Below are 25,029 nucleotides of genomic sequence, written 5' to 3' on the forward strand. Positions count from 1 at the left end.
AAAGTATTGGAGCTTCAGCTTCAGCATCAGTCCTTCCAATGAATACTCAGGACTGATTTCCTTGAGGATTGACTGGTTGGATCTCCTTGCAGTCCAAGGGACTCTCAAGAGTCTTCTCCCACACCACAGTTCAAAAGTATCAGTTCTTCACCGCTCAGCTTTCTTTATGGTCCAACTCTCACATCCATACATGACTACTGGAAAAACCATAACTTTGACTAGATGGACCTTTGTTGGCAAAGTAATATCTCTGCTTTTTAATATGCTGCCTAGATTGGTCATACCTTTTCTTCCAAGGATGGAAGCTTAAGGGTTGAGCTAAAGGTCTCTGAGAAATCTACACTTGCCTTTTCCTTTCCTTTCTTCAGTTGGCTGGATGGATGTTGAAATCCAAGGAGACTTCATAAAATTGCAAAAACGATGACACTCCCCAACCAGAAGACACCCAAATGAGGACAAGACTCTGATTTTTTAGTGCAGATTAGTTATTCTAGTTCATTCCCTCTGAGAATGTAGAGGCCTGGGTGGGGAAGCCAAGATGCAGGAGGGAGGACTCAGAGTCTTACCACAGGTTAGAGAAGGGAGCTGAGGGCTGGGACTGAAGACCGGAGGACCACCCAAGTTGGAAGGGGCTTTAGAGGTCTGGTTTGACTTCTTCTCTGTGAAGTTGGGGAACCACGGACCCTGGGTGGGGGGAATAGATTTGATCAAAGTCACAGGTGAGAAAAGCACCCTCCCACTTTTGCCTGGGCTTCCCAGGTAGCACTAGTGGTGAAGAATCTGCCAGTGCAGTAGATGTAAGAGACATGGGTTTGATCCCTGGGTCAGAAAGATCCCCCGGAGGAGGGCAGGGCAATCCACTCCAGTATCCTTGCTAGGAGAACCCCATGGACAGCAGAGCCTGGTGGGCTATGGTCATAGGGTGGAGAAGAGTAGGACACAATTGAAGCAACTTAGCATGCACACACACACCTTTGCCCAGTTTGCCTTTAGGAGTCCTTGAAAGTTTCTATAAGGGGGCTCTTACAGGGCAGTAAGGAATTTCCTCAAGTTGGAAAATTTGGATAAATGATGGTCACTGCTGTTTTGCAGAAATGAAGAGAACTTTGTAGAGCTATACCTCAGCCACTGAAGCCAAGGCAAGGCCAATCAGGGCTTCTCTCTGGTTTGCAGATGTTGGGGGGAAGAAAAGGAATCATTCTTTCCTCTTTCACAGGAAACATACAAAAAGGATGCGCTTGGGTTTCTATTGCTGGATAGCAGATCTTATATTACACATCCTATAAGAAAAAGGCCAGCCCTTATCTTCAAAATGTTTGCCCATGTAATTCTTAGCACAAGGCAGATACTTTCCAAATGCTTGCGAAATGGGGTGAAAATCTACCTTTCCCACGCATGGGGAGTGTGGGGTGGGAAGAGAAGATAGAGAGTTCCGGAAGATATTGCCTACTATGGTATGAATTCACTATGCATTTCATAATAAGACTTACCAGACAAATTATGTTGGGACCATTATGCTTCATTCCAAGGGCTCAGTGGAATAGTATTAAGGCACCCTTGCTTGTCTAGGGCTCAGGTTGCCCTGTATAACCATATCACTACTGAGCATCACCGAGGCTCCAAATGTTCTTATAATTCCTTTCTCCTTTGGGAGAAGTTGTCAATGTATTTTTTCAGCACTTTCAAAATCACAATTGTTTATAGTAACTGGAGATGGCAGAACCTGGCTAAAGTGGGAAGGCTGAGATTTATCTAACCTCTAATTTAGTTCTTCTCTTAAGTTTGTCCAAGTTCCTGAGACGCCTTTCCCCTGTAAGTTAAACCATTGTTTGTCAAGGGAAATATAAATTAAGAGCTCTGTTTTCTCAGTTAAATGGAAACTTGGGCTAGGAAATCAGATTCTTGCTGTGCTCCTCAGATCTCCAATGTAACATAGAAATTGGAGTCAGTGTGGGACATAGGTTTGATGAATTCTAGAGGAATCCCAAACTCAAAGAATGTGGGAGTTATGTAGAGCCAGAAACCCAGCCTAAATTGGATTCATCAGAGCTCTTAATAATCAGATCGGAAATTCCAGGGCATTGAAAGACCAGATGGATTCTGAAACCATCCATATTCACTATGGACTCTTGGATGGATGAGCCAAATGCCATGCCCAGACCAAGAACAGTGACGCCATGGTCATCCCCATGTTTACTGTAGAAGGGAAGCTAAGTTTCTAGTACTACATGAGCTGTCCAATTATAAATCTCTGGATTGTATGAGTTGGAAGACACACAATTAAGAGAATAACTCTGGCCAAAATTGAGTTTGTAAAATTGATATGGAGCCAATGAGAAGTAACACAAACCTCTTTCAATTTCTCTTTGCAGGGCTAGAAATCAGGATCGAGGCTTTGAATCTTTACTGTGAAAGACAATTGGAAATAATGTACATTAACAGACACTCATGAGGCACTAAATTCAATCATTTAGCCAATCCTTAGCCTGATGACCGAGCCATCAAGCCAATATGAAGGTATGGTTACCTTCATAGGCCTCAGAAGCCATTAAGGATAGATGACAAGCAAAGCTAATCCTAAACTGGACAACAGCTGTTGAGTTAAACTATGAAGAGCTGCCACAGTTGGTAGACAGGTAATTCAAATGTAAGTCCCCCTAGAATAGTATCCCTCAAGAGCATTCAGGAAACAACCACCATTTTAAAAGCATGCTGAGGGTTAAAATCAGATTCCAGGACTCTACTTTCAAAACAATTGAGTTAGAATTTCTGGAATTGGGTCCAGGAAAAAATTACATTGACTGAATGGATGGTAAATTTTGCACATAGGTATACTATGACTTTTAATTCAGTAGATGCTGTTGTGGTTAATGATTACAACTCATATTCAGAGGAGTGCTGAGTTTATACAGCTTTGTGTTCTGAGGTATTCTCTTAATTGATAGATATTAATCATAAGATAGTGGTTTATAGAATTTCTTGGCCTTAAAAAATAATCTTCACACTTTGAAAAAGTTGGGAGCCATGCTGTAGAACAAGTAGGTGCTTGAGGTACAAATTACTGAGAACAGAATCTTTCTGGGCTCCTAGATGATTCAGATGTTCAGTTATTTATTGGAAGTCTCCCATGTGCCAGTTACGAAGCTTCGTAGAATCATCTAACTATTGACAGGGTCTGGGCTTCAATGCAATTCTTAAGACTTCAAGATCAGCATCTGCTTACCCACAGCTATCTTCTGGAAGTGATGAGAGCCAGAATATTCTGATCTTAAATGGAGGTGGGATGCCAAGAAATAAAGAAAGGATTGTAGGTGAGTAGAGCTGGAGACATTTAGATTTAAAGGGACTCAATACTTTACAAAGGCTTGCTCTGCCTAGAGATGTAAATTACATGGTACCAGCTACAGCTCCCACCCCACAGCTCTGGCCTGTTGTCCTGCATGTTCTAGTAGGAGTCTGGGATTGTGCTGGGACCAAGGGGTTGGGAGGAGGCCTGGGGCTGGCAGGAGTGGTTGGCTGGAGTGATCCAAGGCCTGGAGGATTATGACTGAGGGATGAGGTGGAAATTGGCACCTCATGGCTTTGTGAGGCTACTTTGACTCGTGCCTTTCCCTTTGCTGATGCCAAGTTGCGAGATGAGCTCTGTTGCTTTGGGGCGGGACTTGGTGTTTGGAACACTGGTGACTCCTTGGTGTCACAGCACCACCACACCCTTCTCCTGCTGCTCTTTATGTTGACCACCCAGCCCGGCACACCACCACCTACTCCTGGGACAGTGATGTGGCCTGACCTCTGGAGCAGAGGGCTGGGAAGTCCTGTGGGTGGTGCTCCTGGGGTTACTTCAGGACAAGTGTCTCCAGTGCCTTCATGGGGGCTTGCATGAGAAAGTCAAGGGTTCTTCCCACTCCAGTTCAACGCCAGTTTGCTGAATCCATGCATATGTCATAACTCAGCTGGAATAATTTCAGAGAAATGAAGTATCTATACCACTCAGTTTATCTAATTTTTTCTAAGAGCTGAAAATGTCAATTTTCTATATTCATTTTCTTAATGCTAAAGGTATTGAGAGCTTATCAACTTTTGGGTACATTTATAAACATAGTAGAAAAGTTTTTATTTATTTATTTATTTTTCATTTATTTTTATTAGTTGGAGGCTAATTACTTTACAATATTGTAGTGGTTTTTGCCATACATTGACATGAATCAGCCATGGATTTACATGTGTTCCCCATCCCGATCCCCTCTCCCGCCTCCCTCTCCATCCCATCCCTCTGGGTCTCCTAGTGCACCAGCCCTGAGCACTTGTCTCATGCATCCAACCTGGGCTGGTGATCTGTTTCACCCTTGATAGTATACTTGTTTCAATGATATTCTCTCAGAACATTCAAGATACTGACTTTTCCCCTCCAATAGCTTAATCCATCCATTGCATGTGTGTGTGTATGTGAATGCACACACACCTTTTTGTACCTAGTGGAATGTTTTTGGGTCAAGGTAAGGCCAAGGGGGTGCCAGAGAACAGAAATGAACTATCTGTAGCTCTAGTTTTTTTTTTCCAAGTTGAGGTATAATTGACATACAACATTATATTTGCTTCAGGTGTGCACATGATGATTTGATATTTGTATACACTAAGAAACGATCTCCATGATAAGTCTAGTTATCCATCACCATACATAGTTATAAAACCCACAATCATAGGGAAATGGGGAAGACTCAAAGCATAGTAAAAAATGCTTGAGAGAACCATTACTAGAAAATACACCACCATCACCCCCACTTCAGGCAGAAGCAGAGAAGAAAATGGATGGGAAATGATGAGACTTACTTTGGTTGTACAGGAATGAGAGGCCTTGCTTCCAGGACTGAACCTCAGGTTAGGAATGTCTATGCCATGAGTCTCAGCAGAAGGTGTCTTCTTGATTTTTCTGAGTCTCAGTGTGACACAGAGATAGCAGACTGGGACCTATGTCAACAAAATTGCCTGGATGGATGGCCACTGGTGGGTGACCAAGTGCTCAACAGGTATGTATACAGATACCCATGTGGACCAATTGCTCAAGGTCTAAATGGGCCTTGGGGCTTCCCTGATAGCTCAACTGGTAAAGAATCCTCCTGCAATGCAGGAGACCTGGGTTTGATCCCTAGGTTGGGAAGATCCCCTGGAGAAGGGAATAGCTACCCACTCCAGTATTCTGGCCTGGAGAAGTCCATGGACAGATGAGTCTGGCAGGCTACAGTCCATGTGGTCCAAAGAATCAGACACGACTAAGTGACTTTCACTTTCACTGAATGGGCCTTGTCCTCTGTGAGCCTCTAAACATTGTCTCTGCCTTGGGTAATGTGCAAGATTCTTAAAAGGATGGAATGTAAGCACATGAATTTTGTTATTATCCCCTTAAGTGGGTCTATTTCCTATGTACCCTGATGGTGGCCTGCAAGTAGGCACGCACTGTGTAAGAAAGCCTACAGAGAGCTGGTGACCACTCGATCAGTTCACTGTCTTTGTTAAGCAGCTGTTATGCCAAATGGAGCCCATTCTAGATTTAGAGGTGGGCTCCATGGTTACTTGGGACCTTAAGTCCTTTTTTGCTGAGGCAGGCTTCAGAGTTAGGGCTTAGGACAAAACATATTAATACTCTCCTAGTCATGATATATCCCCTTGAATCTATATGATTTGGGAAAATGTGAGTCAGGACAGATGACAAAGACAGAAATATAACATCTGAATAATTCTAGTTATACTCATTCTGCAATAAAATACTCAGACCCACATATGAACATTTATTTTAATCCTTTTGTCTCTCATTTGGTTCCTCAGATATGTTCCTTCTAAAAAGCAATTTCAAAGGTGGGGAGGGGTAATCAATTTCTGCTGTTATAGGGTGGGCATCCTCCCCAGAAGTCTAGGAAATTTCTTGCAAATTTCAAAGCCTTCTTAACCTTTTCTGACATTTAAAAGCAAACAGAAACTCTGCCAGATAAAAGTGAGCTGAAAACAACGGTCAAGTGGATGTCCAACTGGAAGGAGCCCGGTTCCTCCAAATTCCTTCCCTTTTACACACTCTCCATTATGAAACAAGACCATAGAACACTGATATTTCTCTCGTAAAGTAGATACGCGCGTGCGCACACACGCCACACATACACATTAAAATTGCTTGTCATGACTAAAATGAGGCCAGGGCAAGCTGTCAACAGAGCATGGTCCAGATAATATTTTATCCCTTTTTCTATCATTACGGTTTTTAGGGTGGGATTGAAAACTGGGAGGATTCAAGCTGAGCTGTTGAGAAATTTACAGCTGAGCACAAACACTCACATTCACTCTCACTCTCCTCCCTCCCCTTCCCTTTAACAAGTTAGCAGCATGTGGCCTGCCCTGGTTCCAGCAGCGATTATTAAAATAAAAAACTCCTTTGGCCATAAACACAAGTGAAAATTGAAACACGCTCATGAAAGTTTATTATTTTTCGCTTCAATAACTTCACCCTACATGAAGAACTTTATTTGCCTCCAAGGCCTTTGAGTCGGGTAATGAAAAAGCACAGAGGCTCAGGGGATCCCAAGTCATACAGGGTTGGGAGGCAGCTGGGGTGGTGGGCATCTTGGCCTTGGGCCTGCAGGGTTGCTCAAGCATGTGGGTTTTCCCGGGGTTGGTGGCCCACTCCCTCTCTACTTCTTTCCTTGGGGCTACCCTGCCTTTAGGGTCATATCCAGGGAGCTGGGCATCGAGCTGATTTTAAGCCAGGCTGCCCCTCTGCTGGCTTGCTGGCCCCGCAGTCAAGTCATCTGGCTGATTCTATAGATTTCCTGGAGCTTTGCTTTGATTTAAGGCACTTTGAGCCTCTGACCGGAATCTTCTAGACTCCGCAGCTCATAAAGCCCATGGGAAGGAGTGGGAAGGCAGGTATTAAGGGACGATGCAGAGACACAAGGGTGAAAGGAAGCCTACAATTGAAGAAGATTGGTCAATTTGGGATCATTTACTTCTGAGAAAAGAGGATTGACTATGTTACCTGATAACAATCTTTATTTTTAGAGAAGGAAGAAAAGGACTTAAAATGCAGGAGGTGAACTTTGGTTAATGTGAGAGAGAAATAAAATATTTACATGACAGTTTAGGTTTTTTTGCCACTTGCAGCCAGAACTGGCCCTAAATATAGTCGTCCATTCCAGAGTATAGGCTGTCATGCTCTAAGAATACACACAAGGTTTGAAGGTGAAATTTTTAGGACCAGTTTGATAATTCTGCTCCATAACATTCTTGAGGACCAAGGTTCCATTGAGCTCATCACTCCACTGTCTCTAGGATGTGGCCATTGTTAACATGGCCAAGATGGTCCCATCTATATTAAAGGTAACACATGGAGAAACGGAGGATAAAGAAGGAAATAAGAGGGCATGCCTGCCTCCTAAGGGAGGTTCCAGAGGCTGCTACATGATGCTTGAATTTCTATCCCACCAGCAGGAAGTTAGCCTTTTGGTCACACATTGCAAAAGAGTCTGGAAAATTATCTTTATTATGACCAGCAATACTCTCAGCCAAAAATCTTATTAAAAAAGAAAGTGAGAAGAGATATTGGAGAACAGTGAGTAGTCTTTGCCACAGCAGTTAATAAAAACCCGTCCTTACCTATCTTATTGTCCAGTGAAGGTTTACTCAGTATTCCTTCCATTGTTCCACAAAACAGTATCTTCACAGAGAACTGAAGATCAACACTTCCTCATTCATTTTATCCCTGTGACTTTTTGTCAATAATGCTTCACCATGCTTTCACATTAATTATTGTTCTTTGTCCCACCAAATTCTTCCATGAGTCAACTTTATATGAAATCTATGAGCCTCATACTGTAGACTAAGAACTCAGAACAAGTAGCATAAGAGAAAGATATGAAGTGGTATTGATCTCTTCTGTAGCTTTACCACAATTTTTTTTTTTTAGGATACGGATGTAGGAATATGCGCCATTTTACATGGCTTATTTTGCACTCATCAATGTGGTATAAACCCAACTAGCTTCTCAAAGCCTTACTGGGGATGGATAGGGACAAGAATTACCTAGGATTCTGTCTGGCTCAAGGATTGCTGTTTTGTTTCCCTAGGGTGCTACATGGTTTTAGACCCTCATTTTGAGTAGCATGACTCACAGCCATCAAGTCTCCTTTTGCTTGTTCACTCTCTCCCGGCTGCTTCTCTCTTGCTCCATATGAGATGTTTCTGGCTGCCTCGCTTTCCAGCATAATTAAATCCAGTTAGGCCTTCCAGTTGACCTCATGAGTATGAGTTAAGCCCATTTATGAAATATGAAATGATCCCAAATGCTCATGATCCAGCTTTCCCAGGGGGCTGCGGAGGCGGATCATAAGTTAAGAGCTTCCTGCTGGAGATGCTGCAGGAAGGCAGATGTAGCATCCCTAGAGATAAGCAGTGCTTTCCATGGACTGAGCTCTAGTCTTAAGCGGTAGTGATGATTCTCAATGTTCCCTAAGAGAATTTGCTCATTTCCCTGTCCTACTTCTCTCTCCACTCAAGGGCACTTGCTCTTATTTTGAGCAAGTGAGGAAAACCACATGTCATGTCATATTGGGTTGATGCTTTGAGCTGAACTCTCCATTTTGGTCAGAGGCAATGGAACAGTACTGAGTTAACTGATCTATAAGTGCTCAAAGGCATTGCTTGCATGCCTAGGTCATCGATCTGAGTGTATTCTATCTATGATTCAAGGTTCCTTTGGTCACAAGAAGGGAATAAAGAGAGTAGGAATGACTTAAGGCAAATAAGCTCCACTAGGGAAATAGAGCTCAAAGACTCTGCACTTGTGGAATTATTAGTACATAGACAGTTCCGGAGTAGATCAGAGACAAGACCTGGGGTTAGCAGACAGCACTCATTATTTGACTTATACTTCTGTAGAGAAGAAGGGATTTTTGCTATATCATGCAGGAGGAAATAGAGCTGGAGGAACATTGCTGGCTCCTTCCCAACCCCCCATAACCCTTACCTATTGCCTGTTTCCATTTCCAACAAGCATGAAGGAAGAATGACTCATCTGATTGGTGAGATCATGTCCAAGGTCACTGCTTTTGGTGGCTCTTCTTTCACAGTAACTGGAGCAAAATTTGCTCTGCCTTCTCTATTTTTCCCAAGATAGATCCGTGTGTCTGGATTACAGGGGGTAGGGATGGTGGTGGAAAGGAAGTTTTCTGTAGAACTTTTTGAACCAAAGAAGGTTTGAGTCACGTCCTCCAACACAGTAAACCAGAACCCCTCTATTTGGGGGCAAGAGAACAAAGCTGTTGCTTGCTTTGATCATCATCTGAGGCCTGTTTTCAATTTTGTAAGGACCAGGGGGAGGGGGAAAGAAAGTATGACAATAATTGGCTGTATGCCTGGCTCACAGACCCACTCCTAAAAGGCCCTCCTGGCATAGAGTTTCTGTTGAATGTTTCTCCTTCATTTCAGGATAATCCTGCCATTCTCTATAGTACCTATAAGCAGGTGCAGAGGTCAGTAAGGGGAAGACTTGAGGTCAAGAGAGGTAATCTGCAATGGGAAAGTATTCTGTGACCCAAAAGTGAAGTGCTAAGTTGCACATGAGAAAATGTTGAGGATGTTGGTACTTCCTGCCTTCTACCAGTCCTGAGCTGAAATTCCAGTTCTACCTTCTTCTAGCTGTGTGACCTTGCAAAACTTCCCTGACCTTTCTATGTTTCAATTCTCCAAGCTATAAAATGGGCAAATTGTAGTGCTGACCTCATGGGATTGTTCTGAGTATTAAATAAATTATTCTACAGGGTCAAACACCTAGTAAATGTTGGGTAAATATTAGCTATCATGACCACTTCCATCATATCACCGTCACCATCATTATAGCCATCACAAATGTGGCATACCTAAAGGTAGACTTAGGCGTGACTTAGGTGGTGAACAGGATTCAGGACTTACTCATGCTTTAAAGGAACGTCTAGGTACAGTCGGGGTTCTGGACTGGGAAGTCACACACTTGAGTTCTAGCCCCAGTTGCATGTGGCCTTTGGCAGTGACCTCCCTCTCTTGAGTCTCAATTTACATGGTTATAATAAAGGATTTGATGTTCAGTGGCCTCCAATTTCTTGTCTGGAGACTGGGGGCTGTCATGGCCACATGAGAATTATTTGGAAGCTTGTTACAAATGTAGATTTCCTGGTCCCACAACTCCCATAGATGCTGATTAGGTGAATCTGGGAAGACTTGGGAGCCTCGGTTTTTCTTAGGTTTATGCTGGCTCTCCACACACTTCACTTGCATCTGGGATATAACTACCACTTGGGCATCACAGTCCCAGCTCATCTTAGAGGCCTAAGCTCTAAAATGCTCTTACATTGTTGCAAGATGTGTGAGAAGGGATGAAAGTAGAGGGTGATCTGAAAAACAAGTGATGAAGTGCAAGTTAGCTGGCAGAAATTTATCAAAGGATTATCCTTTACCACTTTGCTCATTCAAAAGCCAAGATTTTCAGCCCAAATGCAAAACAGATCTCTAGTCTGCAGTTCACTGTTCACCAGAGCCAATCTGACCCATTCTTTTCTGTTCTGAGACACAGAGCCAGGAACCACTGTCACTGCCAACGCAGGTCCCTGAAGAAAGAGGAACTGTCTCTGATAAGCAAGAGGAATTCTCTTCCCAAAGCCAGTTCCCAACATCTCATTTCCCTTGGGCCAAATGCTCATTTGATTAACCAGGATCTTTGGCGACAAAGAGCAGAAAAGAGAATCCATCTTGTCACTCTAACATGGGGTGAGGCTGTTCTCAAACTATCCCATCTCTGAGACTCTTTCTTGGCAAACAAGATAGCTTTGCTGTAATCCCACAGTGCTTCTCTCTTTAATCCAAAGAATGAAACAGAAAAACAAAAACAAAACAAAAAAAATGGGTCCTTCCACCATATAAACTGGAACCTCTTTCTTCCATTGAATGACATGGTTTCTTGCTTCTTCCCTTCACCATGGGGACAGGGTGGAGCCCACATTCCCTCAAGGAGCCCAAGGTCACGACACTCATGGTGAACAAACTGCATCCTCTAGAATGCATTTCCAATTAACACGCACAAAGTGTTTCCTACTGTCTCTTAAATTATGGTTCTATATTTATCACGGCCAGCACACCCCTCCCTCCCTTCCCCAGCTCTCCCCCCACCCATGATCCTCACTCTCCCTTTAATCATTTGCAGAAGTGTTTCCATTCTTCTTTTTTCCATTTTCAGAACCAATTTTATTATAAGAAGAATGTAATTGTTGCTAACATTTTGATTTCCCTGTTCAGTGAGATTTATATGACACTGAGGTTTTCTGATACAGTTCCTCATTTGCTTCCAAGTTTTCTATCAGGCATTTAAATCTGTGCAGAATTTTATTATCGTCTGATTTACTGTGGCTTCAACATAAGGAAAGGCTTTTCAAGTGTCAACTTTCTTTTCTCTTTCCTTCCTCTTCTCTCTTTGTCATCCTTTTATAAACACACACACACACATAAATACATGTACTCTCTATTCTCTTTTAGTTGTCTCTTTCTCTCTCCTATTTGTTTTCTCTTCATTTCTCTCTCTTCCTTTGTGTTATCCACCTACACACACATTCACACCACACTCATGCATGGGTGTGCAGGTACACACACACACACACACACACACACTCTTTCCCTTTCTCTGCTCCCTCTCCTCTTTCTCTTTCTGTGTTCTCTCCTCTATTAATCCTTCTTCTCTGCTGTCTCTCTGTTTCTCTCTCACATATTCTCTCCATCTTTCCCACATCCCCATTTTCAAGCTTCAGGGTTCGCATTTGATGACTGACATGTTAGCTTGGTCCTCATTCCAATGTATTCCTCCAAGCTGAAGCCCAATTCCCCTCTCTCAAAGATGGATCCAGCGTTGTGACTTCAGTGACAAGCAGAATAATGGCCTATGTTACGCGGTGTGACTTCTAGGTCTGGGCTATAGAGCATGATTTGCTCTGTGTTTGCGTGTCTCTCTCTCCCTGGGAACCCAGACTCCATGCTCAGAGCAAACCACAGGAAAAGGATATACGTAGGGTCCTGGCCACAGCCCCATCTGGTCTCAGTTCATGGTCAGCATCAATAGTTATTCAAGTGAGTGAACAAGTCTTCAGATGGTCCCAACCTTTCAGCTGCCCCACTGGAAGTGTGATGGAGCAGAGATGAGCTGTCATCACAGAGATCTGTCCATATTTTAGACTTAGAGCAAAATAACTGTCACTGTTATTATAAGCCACTCAGTTTTGGAGTGGTGTGTTACACGTCAGTAACCGAAACACCTTTACCTCATCCTTCCCAACAGATAAAGTACCTTTACATTTTCTGAAATTCCTGACTCTGTCTTAAGACCCTCCTTCCTGAGTGTTCTAGCCCTAACCTGGCTGGCTTCCATGAACTGATCTTATGGAACACATCCTGATGTGAAAGCCCTTTTACCGGTTCCCACCAGTAATTAACTTTGCAATGACAATGGTAGCTTCGGGCGGTGTCAGTTTCTTTAAATGTGAAATGAAGAGGTTGAGCTACATAACCTCTAAGGCTTCTTCCAGTTTAGTGTGTGTCTCCTTTCCCATGGCATGGGATCTGCCATCAAGGGTGAGCCTGCTTTATAGAAGTTTAACTGCCAGTGACTGATGATGGCTAAGCACCACGTGACCTCTCTTTGTACGACTCACTGGATGTATCAGCTGCCTACAGGGCCTTTCTCCAGCAGAATGGGAGCATGGTTTAGACTCTGTAGTAGGTGTGGGGATGGCTGTTCTGTACTGGATGGAGGATTTTAGTCTTGACCTAACTACTTCTAGATATTTGGGAGTTGGCTTAGTCACTGGTTTCCTTCTCCTTTACATGTACCTTGAGATAAGTGAATCACAATATTCCCTGTCTGAGTACGGAATTTTAACCCTCTACTACTTCTGGGAATGACCTGTGAGGACCTGGAGGGTAGATGATGTGTCTCCATGAAGAGACAGGGTAGATCTCTGAAATACTCCAGAGTTCTGGACCTCTTCCTGGTCCCATTGAAAATGGGGGCCTGAGCAGTGTTTCTCCCTTCCTAAAGAATCAGGATAGAACTTGTAATCAAATAAGGAAACTCCATGAGAAGTATTCATGTCCAGAGAGCAATCACTTCTTAGTTTCTCCTGAGAAACAATGAACTGGCTCAGAGAGATGGGGGGAAGGCCAAAGTATGTTGTGAAACCAAAAGCAAAAGAAGAATGAAAAAGAGGCTGGAAAAATAATAAAAAGGATTGGAACTCATAAAAGTCCAAACCAACAGTGGTAATTCTGAAAAGTGTAGGATTTGATTACACTGCCTCATAAAGAGTTTAGTCCTGAGCATGTGCTGCTAACCACACCCTCTCCCTCAGACCTTGGTTGCTCAGGCAGAGGGTCAAGCCTGCTGACTGGGCACTTCTAGTCCTTTTTTGAATCTGGGGTCTCTCCCTCACAGTAATGTTGCTGAAGGCTAAGATTGGTCTGAATTTACTAACTCTCAAATGCCAGATTTTGAGCCTGAGACTAGAGACTTTCCATAGCAAGCAGCTCAATGTCGTGTTCTTATCAGGGACACTTTTACCAAATCCAGATACAACTTGCCTCCTCTGTGGGGCCTTTTCTGACCTTTCAACCTCTGGAGGTGTCTGAAGTCTTCAAGTTCTTCCAACATCCCTTCATTCTCTCCATGCCTGTTACCCATGGGTCATTTTAAAGCTAACTCAATGTTAATAGGAATAATAAATAAGGATAAATGGGAAAGATTGAAGGCAGGAGGAGAAGGGGACGACAGAGGATGAGATGGTTAGATGGCATCACCGACTTAATGGACGTGAGTTTGAGTAAACTCTGGATTCTGGTGACGGACAGGGAGACCCAGCATGCTGCAGTCCTTGGGGTCACAAAGAGTTGGACATGACTGAGCGACTGAACTGAAAATAAATAATGAGAAGAATAAATCCATTCTATGATTTAAAAAAAGAAAAAAAGGGATATATGGACATGCATGTGTATGTGTGTGTGTGTCTGTGAGTCTTTCCAGGGCATTTGTCAAGTACACCATCCTTTTAAGATTTGTAGGTTTATGGCATTTGTATGCTATTTTGTAATTATAAGACTTAAAAAAACTTTTTCAATGTTGATATGAATATTAAAATCAATAAACCGGATTGGCAAAGTATTATTTCCTCCAGACCTGGTAATGTATTTGGACCTACAGAGAAAGAGCAGAAGATGTCTCTTGTCACTGAAAAGAAAATACTTCAAGGCTCAAGATCCAATAGATACTGTTTTTAGACTTACTCTTATGCAGATTTATGCCACATATGGTGATACAAAGGGAGGAACACAAGTAAAGAATCCTGGAAGATTCTAAGATAGATAACTGAGGTCAAAGGAATATAGAGAGTGGAAAATGATCACCAATGTTTTCTCATCAAGGGACTGTGGCAAAAGAAGTGAGGACAGAGAGGGAAGCAAGATGCTGAGCAGATGGGGTGGTAGGCGGAGCAGGCCTTAGGCATCCCAAATACGTAGATATAGGGGCTGCCTCAGTGGCTCAATGGTAAAAATCCACCTGCAATGCAGAAGATGCAGGAGACACAGGTTTGATCCCTGGGTCAGGAAGATGCCCTGGAGGAGGAAATGGTACTCCACTCCAGTGTTCTTGCCTGGGAAATGACATGGACAGAGGACCCTGTGGGGCTATAGTCCACGAGGTCTCTTTGAGTCAGATGCCACTGGGCACACACATGCCACAGTAGATTGAAGGCAGGGAAATCTCTCCCCTGTCTTCCGGAGGGGCTCACCTGGGAAGCACCAACCAGGAGGTGGCCACAGTAAAACCAAACTGATGATACCCAACAGTTTGGGAGTGAGAAGGCCTGGGTTTTGTTCTCTTAAGACGCTCTGGATTCCTGTGTAACTTGAGCAGGAAGTGAATGTTCTGGGCTTGCAATTGGGAAGGAGAAGTTGGCTGAGAAGCTGGAAAGGAACTTACTGAGGGCATGAGAATGGATTTCTGGAACAGGGCTAAAGAGCCTTGTAGCTGTGGAATAGATTGCTGTGCGTGCATGCTAAGTTGCTTCAGCCATGTCCGACTCTGTGACCCCATGGACTGTAGCCGGCCAGGCTCCTCTGTCCATGGGATTCTCCAGAGAATATGGGAGAGGGTTGCCATTTCCTTCTCCAGGGGATCTTCCTGACCCAGGGATTGAACCTGCATCTCTTATGTCTGCTGCATTGACAGGCAGGTTCTTTACCACTAGAGCCACTTGGGAACCTCTTGGAATAGATTATTTGAAAACATATTCTGGTTCAAAAACCAGAGGAGTTTCCAGCTAGACCTCAACAACATCGATAGAGACAGTAGGAGCTCAAGTAGGACCAGGCCAGGGATTCTGGGCTGAAAGAGGTTAAACCATGAGGTCTACCAGCTAATGCCCTGAATAGCCAATTCCAGCAGTTTGCCCACAATAGAACAATCTTCCTAAAAGGTCCTTCTCTACCTCTAAGGTCAATAAGGATTCAGGGAACACTATGTGGATTCAAGAAAGTGTTCTCTCTTCACTGATTTGGGGACATAACAATTCATCCTCATAAGCCTTATTGGGCAAGAAAAGGGTAGGAGATAAAGTCAAACTCTGAGACGGACCTAGAGATTAGCATGCTAAATGAAATGAGTCTGACAGAGAAAGGCGACTATTATAAGATATCACTTTCTTGTGAAATCTAAGTTCAGTTCAGTTGCTCAGTCATGTCCGACTTGTTGCGACCCTATGGACTGCAGCACGCCAGGCTTCCCTGTCCATCACCAACTCTCAAAGCTTGCTCAGACTCATGTCCATAGAGTCAGTGAAATCTAAAATGTAGTACAAATAAACCTTTTTATAAAACAGAAACAGACCTGGAGACACAGGAAAAAAAAAAAAGTTACCAAAAAGGAAGAGGAGTGGAGGGATAAACTGGGAATATGGGATTAACAGATGCACACTACCATATATAAAATAAGTTAAACAACAAGGATTTACTGTATAGCACAGTGAACTGTAATCAATATCTTGTAATAAGCTACAATGAAAAAGAACAGAAAAGCAGAATATAGATATATACACAAGTCATTGTTGTTTTGTTGCTGTGTCCAACTCTTTTGCGACCCCACAGACTATAGCCCACCAGACTACTCTGTCTATGGGAGTTCCCAGCCAAGGATACTGGAGTGGGTTGCCATTTCCTTCTCCAGGGGATCTTCCTGACCCAGAGATTGAATTGGTGTGTCCTGCGTTGCACATGGATTCTTTACCACTGAGCCACTAGGGAAGCCCACACACACATATATTTATAACCAAATCACTGTGCTATACACCTGAAACTGACACAGTATTGTAAATCAACTCAGGTCAGTTTAGTTCAGTCACTCAGTCATGTCCGACTCTCTGTGACCCCATGGACTGCAGCACGCCAGGCCTCCCTGTCCATCACCAACTCCCAGAGCTTACTCAAACTCATGTCCATAGAGTCAGTGATGCCGTTCTAACCATCTCATCTTTTGTCATCCCCTTCTCCTCCCACCTTCAATCTTTCCCAGCATCAGGGCCTTTTCTAATGAATCATTTCTTCCCATCAGGTGGCCAAAGTATTGGAGTTTCAGCTTCAACATCAGTCCTTCCAATGAATATTCAGGACCGATTTCCTTTAGGATGGACTGGTTGGATCTCCTTGCAGTCCAAGGGGCTCTCAAGAGTCTTCTCCATCACCACAGTTCAAAAGCATCAATTCTTCGGCACTCAGCTTTCTTCACAGTCCAACTCTCACATCCATACATGACTACTGGAAAAACCATAGCTTTATCTAGACGGACCTTTGTTGGCAAAGTAATGTCTCTGCTTTTTAATATGCTGTCTAGGTTGGTCATAACTTTTCTTCCAAGGAGCAAGCATCTTTTAATTTCATGGCTGCAGTCACCATCTGCAGTGATTTTGGAGCCCCCCAAATAAAGTCTCTCACTGTTTCTGTTGTTTCCGCCTCTATTTGCCATGAAGTGATGGGACCAGATGCCATGATCTTAGTTTTCTGAATGTTGAGTTTTAAGCCAACTTTTTCACTCTCCTCTTTCATTTTCATCAAGAGGCTCTTTAGTTCTTCTTCACTTTCTTGCATAAGGTTGGTAAATCAACTACACTTGAATAAGAAAAGGTCAAAGTCTGAGAACCTGAGCATTTTACCTAAGGGCATTATTATTGCTTATTGTACTTGACTGAAATGACCCAATTGGATTACATTTACTTTTTTCTTTTCTCAGCACACTTGGGCATCTGGGGAGGATCATATCAGTTATAGAGACATGAAGCTACCCTTGCTCAGCACATCAGGGCGTAGTATGAGTCTCTGACCACAAGAGGTCTGAGTTGTTGTTAGATGTTGTTTTCTGTAACCACCCAGAGCAGAAATATCTGGCAAACATCCTCTGGCCTAAGTAGGCCTGTACTGTCCTATAACAGAGTTGGGATTATTCACAGTCATGGGGGACAGGGAGAGGCTGAATCACTGAAGCTTCTAACAATAATTCAAAAATCTCATTTTTGCTGAGTGTTGATCATTGACCAAACTTTCCAGTTTCTCAGAGGTCACCAAATGGACTGATTTGAACTGTATCTCTTTGTTGCCTCTATCAGAGGAGTAAAGAATCTGTGAAACAATCTGACATGATCACAGCTTTCTCTGGGCATGGGGGTGGGAATTGAGGATGGTGTTTGGGGGCTGGTGCTGGCCTGGATCTCGGAGTCGCCCTAGAACAACACAGGAATTTCTCTAATGGTATGCACAACCTTGCTCAGTGATTCCTCGGTGCACCTAGAATAAAATCTAAGCTTTCCAGGCTGCCTGCCTTCTCACCTCACTGTGTCATTGTCTTCTGCCTAATTCTCTAAGGACCAGAGGCTCTGTTTTATGTCAAAATAATTTTTGTCTTTTATACAATTCTTAGAAAAGTGCAAGCTCTTTTCTGTCTTTCAGAGTTGTTTCTCTGTTTTCTTCTCCAAGTCTCTTCACTTCTTTCTTTCCATTTTTTTTTCCTATCTCCATGTCATCCTCAATATGTGTAAATGTCTTCTCTACAAAAAAGCCTGATGTGACCTTCTTGGACTTCCATGACCTCTTTTGACCTCCCATGACTCTGACCCCATTATTTCCTTTCACAGCACTCAAGTTATTGCCTAATTAAGCACTTATCACAGGTTGGAAGGACATTTATTTACAGACTCACTCCCTTCCCTGTCCCCATGTCTGTCCTGCTTGTCACCTTGGGACTGTGGCTAGCATAATGCTAGGCAGAAACTTTGCTCCCAGTAGACAATTGTTTTTCTTTTGCTTCCCTCTGTAGAATATACAGTTTGTTTATTTCACCAAAATATACTTCTCATACATCTATTATTTTCTAGGTCATTGGAATAGTACAGAGCATGTCAGGTTTATTTCAGTGTGAAAAGACATCTTGTATGTATCTCTTGGGTCTTTGAAGACCAATGGAACCTCTCTAATATTTGCTGATTTTTTTTTACCTGGTTTTTATGGAAGTATAGCTTCTGACAACTGTTGAATGAATAAAGTGGCAGACATTATTTAATTCTCTAAACTCAGTTCAGACACATAGTAGCCGAAGAGAGGAAGAGGGACAAATCATCTTAGGTAGTCTGTAAACAAGGCAACACCCCTCCAAGAGACTGCCTTGGCTGCCCTTGGAGGAAATGGATTAAGTGTGGAGGACAAGACAGGCTTCCCAATGGCAGAGGGTGGGTTAAAGCTGAGGAGAGAGAGAAAAGACAAATGAAGTCTACTGAGAGCAAAACAGATGTTTCACCTCATATCCACTTCGTTTCCATGAGGAAGAGGGGGAGTGCGAGTGCTGGAGGAGATGATGGTTATCTGCCTGGACTTCTCTTCCTCCTGAGTTGCCCAGTCAACTGTGGATCTAGGACCCTTGGCTCCCTCCTCCCTTGACCCCTCCTGCCTCACAAAATGAGACATTTCTGTGCAAAGCACAAGTAGTGACAGAGGGGAGAGACCTGGAGAAAACCCAGGAGCTGGCTTCTGAAAGGCTCTGAAGACATTCTGACCTCCAGGGGGCAAGTGTGTCTGCCTTCCAGGCCCCAGAGGGAAGCGTTGTGCCTGAATGCTGGATGGTGGACCCTCGAGAACAGTGTAGTTCTGGGGAAAATCGGGGCAAGTTCTTTAAATGGTAAGGTTCCCATGTGTCAGGCCATGAAAAGCAAGAGAGCTCCCCTCAGTCTGAATGGACAGAAAATCCATCTAAAGCAGAAAAAGGTCAAGATACCTGGTCTTTGGCAGGATGATTGATCATTGACAGGGTTATTATGGGGTGTAACACTAGAGAGACACACAAATGTACTCTGACACAGCTGCTCATATTCAACACTCAAAGACTATTAACTAGGTACCTACTATGTGCCAGGACTTGATCTCATGATCTTATCCTTGAGAATCTGCAGTGAGCAAATGACAAAAGCTGACCCTTATGATGCTTTCGTTCCAGTGGGCTAATGCTTTATGAAGGTTCACAGAGTTTATATGCTATGTGCTCATATCTGAAGGGCACTCTAATGCTCCACTCTAATGGGGAGAGTAAGCTCTCCCCATTTGGAGCTCTATAATCAATTGAGATATTGGTGACATTCAATAGCTGCAGTGACAGAGGCAGTGGCAGTTAAGATCTCCAAAGAGGGAAAACTAGGAGAAATGACTGCTGAAGCCCATTATGACATTACAAGTCATGACAACAAGGCACCAAAGAGCTTCCCGAAGCCAGGATGGAAGTGGTCCTTGGAGCAGATAGCGAGCATCTAGATTTGCTTATTTGTTTCCGTGAAGAAGGTGGGATTCTCCCTGCTCCTCACTCTTGCTTCTAGACCACTTGCAATTCCTGCTCCCCCGCTACCTCCTGAGAGGTATCAACATTTAATTCTGTCAGCCTGCTTGCCTTCTCAGCTCTGCATCTGCAGTTTTGTTATTCTACATTCAGGGCGGGCTGCTACCAGTGGCCTTTCTCCTTTATTCTCACCACTTCCCACCTCTTCTCTCTAATTGTTGTAGATGTGATTTGTTGGTTAAGGCACAAAGGGGGTGTGCTGCGGCCAGTCAGGAGATGGAGTCTCTAGGGGGTGCTGAGGAAGGATCAAGGCCCAGAGAAGCAACCATTAGTGCCTTGCCTCTTTTCACTGAACTTTAGCAACCCCTTCTCAAGACCACATTCTGAGTGTTCATGTCTCCCAGAGCTCTTCTTCTGATGTTGAAACCACCCACTCCCCTCACTGACTACAACTTGTTTTTCTTTGCTCTACTACTTGAGCAGAGTCTTGGATGGCATCACGTCTTTGCTCCCTCAGATACACTAGTTGATCACCAATCCCCTCTGGTCCAACTTTACTTCTTTCCTACTAAGCCTAGACCCTGTGTTAGAACAATTCAGTTCATTGTTATGAGAGAAAAGGACACCCCTTTTAACTCAAGCTATTGTTACATTATCTGTTACTTGCAGCCAAATATTTCCTAACCAATGTATCTGATCTCCTCCCTTCTTTTGATTTTTGATGTTGCTATGTTGTAGCTGCTATGAGCTCCCATGTATCTCTTCTAATTTTAAAACTTCCATATTTAATGAGACTGTCAGAACTGGAAAAGCCCTTAGAAATTAACACCCAGACTCCTAGCTTTATATATGGTAAATCAAAATGCACAGAGGAAAAGAAATATGCAGAGTTGGTGGGACAGCCCGGCCTGGAGCCCAGAAATCTTAGAAATGAGCTCAGTGTCAGTGCCAGCCGTCTTCCTATCTCCTTTATTTGAAATAATAACAAATGTTGAGGGTGTGAAGAGAATCCCTGCTCTCCTCCTTGTGGCCACAATGGGCTACATTGTGGATATACACTGAGTGTATTCATGTGCCCTGAGGCTCTGACCATCTTGTGGAAAGACAGACCTTAAAAGCATGGGCAGTGATCACCGCCTTGGAGAGGAGGGGGCCCCAGGCATTTGCTCACTATGCTTCTTTCTCTGCTCCTCTGAACTGCTTTCCTGGAGACAGATTCAGCTGGTGCTCAGAGTCTTAGAATTCAGCCCCCCAGTGCAGCATTCAAGCGTGAGCTGTGTGACTGTACCCTTACAGGCTCCAGGAGCCCAGGCTAATTAACTAGGACAGTAGCGCACACAGGAAACATGCTGCTCACCGGCTGTCCAGTTCTCTTTATCTCTCTTTTAATCTTGATTTCTGTTAAGTCTCATAGAAGCATTCAATATCTTACTTTTCTCTCTTCCATTTCCATCTGTATGTGTGATATCTTAGACACAGCCGTCATTCTGGACATTGAACACTTACTGATAACTACCACGTTATTAATTTTCTTTTTATAAATCCCAGCTTCAGGTTAAGGCTTTGAGGATCCTGCTCCTTCTTCCAGGAAAGCTCTCCTTAGGTCCTTTGGCTGTCCAGTTTGTGCTATTCCAGTTTCTGCATAAACACTAACTCTGTGGGTGTGGTTTTGCCCATCATCCCAAACTGCATGTTGTCCACCACTCTCTAGCAAGGCCCCTTCTTTCCCTGCTTAGTCTAGACATTTTCTTTCCTTCATCGTAATTGGCAGCAGTGGAAATCATCTTATTCGTATGTTTTCTAGATTAGTTTCCATTTCTCTTGTTAGAATGCAAGGATCTCTTCTAGGGTACCATCCTGATGCTTTCCAGTGCTCAAAACCGTGTCTGTCTTGACATAGATATCCATAAGTTGCTTATAGAACTAAAGCAGACTGGAGAAAATAGACTTTTGAAATGAGTCTGTTCCATACTATGGGTTGTTTGTGCTGTGGGTATAGGGCAGTCATCAGACAGCAAGTGGCCAACTCTCATACCAGCTCTTAGTCTTAAGTGCCAGTATAGTAAAGGACCTCATGCAGTGAATTCCCTGCCTCCTTCCCAGTGTTCTTTCCTGCATACTTGAGATATCAGTTGTAACTCACAGATATTAAAGCAAGCCCTCTTATATCCATTCCCACCCAAAGAGTGATTGTTTTCTTTTTTTTGGTTCCTTTTCTAGGATAGAAGAGATCTCGTTCAAAAGCTTGATTAGAGGTACATGCTCTCACTTGCTGGCCACTAATCCCACCTCTGCCTGACTGAGCTCTTTTGAGAAAGCCCTTCTCCTCTCTCCTTGATCTGCCTGCACTGGAAACCCTCAGGCACCAGCAGAGTCCTCATGATTCTCCTTAAGAAATTGTAACTTCTTGCATGCCTCCACAGATGTTTGGGTGGATTTCCAATTTGGCTGCATAAATCCCCTTGTATTAAAACTGCTCTCTTCAATTTGAGCTCTAGGAGGTCCATCTCCCTCACGTCCCCAGCCCAGTTTCACCGTGTAACCATCTCCCACAATTTGCAGCTCTCCTAAAATTCTTTCTGGTCCTTGCCTGCATGCCTCAGTCCCATGCATTCCATTCCCTGCCCAACACAAGGACCTACAGAGAACTGTCTTGTTGTTCTTCAGTCACTAAATCGTGTCTGACTCTTTGTGACCCCATGGATTGCAGCCCACCAGGCTTCCCTGTCCATCACCATTTCCTGGAGTTTGCTCAAAGTCATGTCCATTGAGTTGATGATGCCATCCAGCTGTCTCATCCTCTGTTGCCCTCTTCTCCTCCTGCCCTCAATTCTTTCTCAGCATCAGGGTCTTTTCCAATGAGTTAGCTCTTTGCATCAGGTAACCAAAGTATTAGAGCTTCATCTTGGCCTCTCCTTATGTCTTCTTCCTAGTCTACAAATCCACACTCAAAAAGTCATCCTGTGGAAGAGCTTTCCTGATTCCTGCTCTCTGACTTTCCCTGCCTTGACTAATTCAGTGACATCTGCAACCTATCTATCTGGCTGCACAGAGCTATCTCAACGGGGTACAAAAGTGCCAGATGTGGAAGAGGATCAGATTTTGGGTCCCCGCTTAACCTTCTCATTTGATGAAGTGCTCTTCTGGGTAAGAGGTTTGATATTCTGAGTCTGGAATGGTAACATGTCTGCATTTTTTTTTTTTTTAACTAATTCCTTTTCTCTTTAGCAGACTTCAGAGTGGAAATAAATAGGAAGACCATAAATGAGTAATCGTCATGATTCCAGCCTCTATTGCTCCTCGTCATTCTCACCACTGCTGATCAGCTCATGCTCTCCATAGTACTGTGGCTGACAAGTTGCGACTCAGAGAAACGACTTTGAGTTAAACGGTAAGTCTTCTTCTTAAGGCAACCCAGCATAGCTTGGCAGGAGGGGGCAGAAAGGGAAAGAGCCTCTGCCCTCAGGGGTCTTGCAGTTTATCAGAGAAGGGAAGTCAGCAAACAGACATAAAGGAAAACACAGGAGAGGGCTGAAGGGAATGGCTGGAAATTGGGAATCTTGGCTCTTGAATCTTTGTTTCACCCCCATTGACTCTCCTGGCAACTGTCTAGGAATATTTCAGAGTCACTTGGGTAGAGCCCGAGAATGAATCAAACGTCTCTTTTCGTAGACCCACCGGGCTGGGCCGAGAGCTGTGAAGGTCATTCTGTCCATTCCCTTGCCCCCAGGCCAGACCACATCAATTCAGCCTGCCTAGTTAGGGGCATCTCCCGTTTCCAAACCTCATCGGAGGCAGATCCTGCCCAGATCTCTCTGTCTGCTCTTCCTGCCCGGTGGTTTTGAGCCTTGGTAATGAATGACTGAGACGGCTGCATTCCTTGGACAGCCTAGTAGTTATGCATATTTGTCGAATGCTCCCGGGGAGGGAACTCAAGGGGATCTAGAGGCAAAGGTCTGTAAATGTCTGCAGAATCATACCCAGTTTTTCCCATTGGAGCTCTCAGCTGCATTCGGTCCATGCTCCAAGGTGGAGAGGTGGGTCCCATTTGCAAGGAGATGAATGCTTCTGTTTGACTTCTTGCTGTATCAAGGTCCAGAAGCCCTGGCAGAGAAAATGTCTCTTTAATTTGGGGTGGGGGGGAAGGACTTTGAATCCCACCTGCCTGCTCAGTCTTTAGCATCTCTTTTTCTTGTACCTTACTTTTCTCTCTTCTCTCATATGTCAGAGGAATGAAGGGGGATGAGAGATAGGACTTTCTGATTGCCCTGTCTTTGCTTAGGGCCCTGCAGTCCTGATGCCCTGCAGGATGGGGGGCTGTCAGCTCATACTGCTCCAGAGGCACTGAAAGGAAGAGGGAATATTCTTGGTGAAGAAGTTCCATCAAATAAACAGAGTGCTGATGGAAAGCTAGGGTTTACATACTTTTGAAAACAAATACCTCTAAGATACTATATGTCTTTGCTATAGAAAATTCCATTCCTTCCAGATCACTTCAGCTTTTCTCTTCGTGAAGAAGGACTCTGTAAAGTTTTGTGGTCAACTTTGTAGCTACTGATGGATGTAAGAGAGACCAGTTCAACCCCCTGGGTTAGGAAGATCTCCTGGAGAAGGGCATGGCAACCCACTCCAGTATTTCTGCCTTGAGAAGCCCATGGACAGAGGAGCCTGGTGGGCTACAGCCCATAGGGTTGCAAAGAGTCGGACACGGCTGAAGCGACTTTGCACTCACTGATGGTAAACAAGGAGTTATGACCATTACACACGCTGCTTCTTCTTCTGGGATGTGTTCTCCACCCTCACCCCTTTAACCCCTTTGCTACACCTCTAGCCATGGCAGTCCTCTCTGTCTTGAAGCATTCAGGTCTTACAAAGGTGCTGCTTCTTCAGCCCAGGCACCTGCTCCTCCTACGTGCTGCCATTTCAGTCCCATAAGAGAAGGACTGGGAGAAAGTGGTCACACAGAAACCAAGAAGGGAGGGGCCTTCAGAAGTGCCTCCATGAAGTTGTTAAGAGTTGAGAAGTTTGATAATTGAGTTGATAATTCAGCAGGAAATCAGTAATTTCTCTGAGAGAAATTTCAGGGTTTAAAAGTTGTTCACTGGATTATAGAA

General features: G+C 43.8%; 1 long non-coding RNA gene across 2 annotated transcripts in view; it reads left to right on the forward strand.

Annotated features, from left to right (window-relative positions):
- The first annotated feature begins 22,895 nt into the window (after positions 1 to 22,895).
- The window catches only part of LOC122698703, an 81,689-nt gene continuing 79,555 nt past the window's right edge, over positions 22,896 to 25,029 (forward strand). Inside the window, exons 1-2 of one of the 2 annotated variants that reach the window (XR_006342394.1) lie at positions 22,896 to 23,062; positions 23,144 to 23,306. This is a non-coding gene — a long non-coding RNA (uncharacterized LOC122698703). The remainder of the gene's footprint in view (positions 23,063 to 23,143; positions 23,307 to 25,029) is intronic. The other variant, XR_006342393.1, reaches the window with a different exon arrangement.

This window comes from Cervus elaphus, chromosome 8 (genome assembly GCF_910594005.1).
Source record: "Cervus elaphus chromosome 8, mCerEla1.1, whole genome shotgun sequence".
NCBI classification, from domain to species: Eukaryota; Metazoa; Chordata; class Mammalia; order Artiodactyla; family Cervidae; genus Cervus; species Cervus elaphus.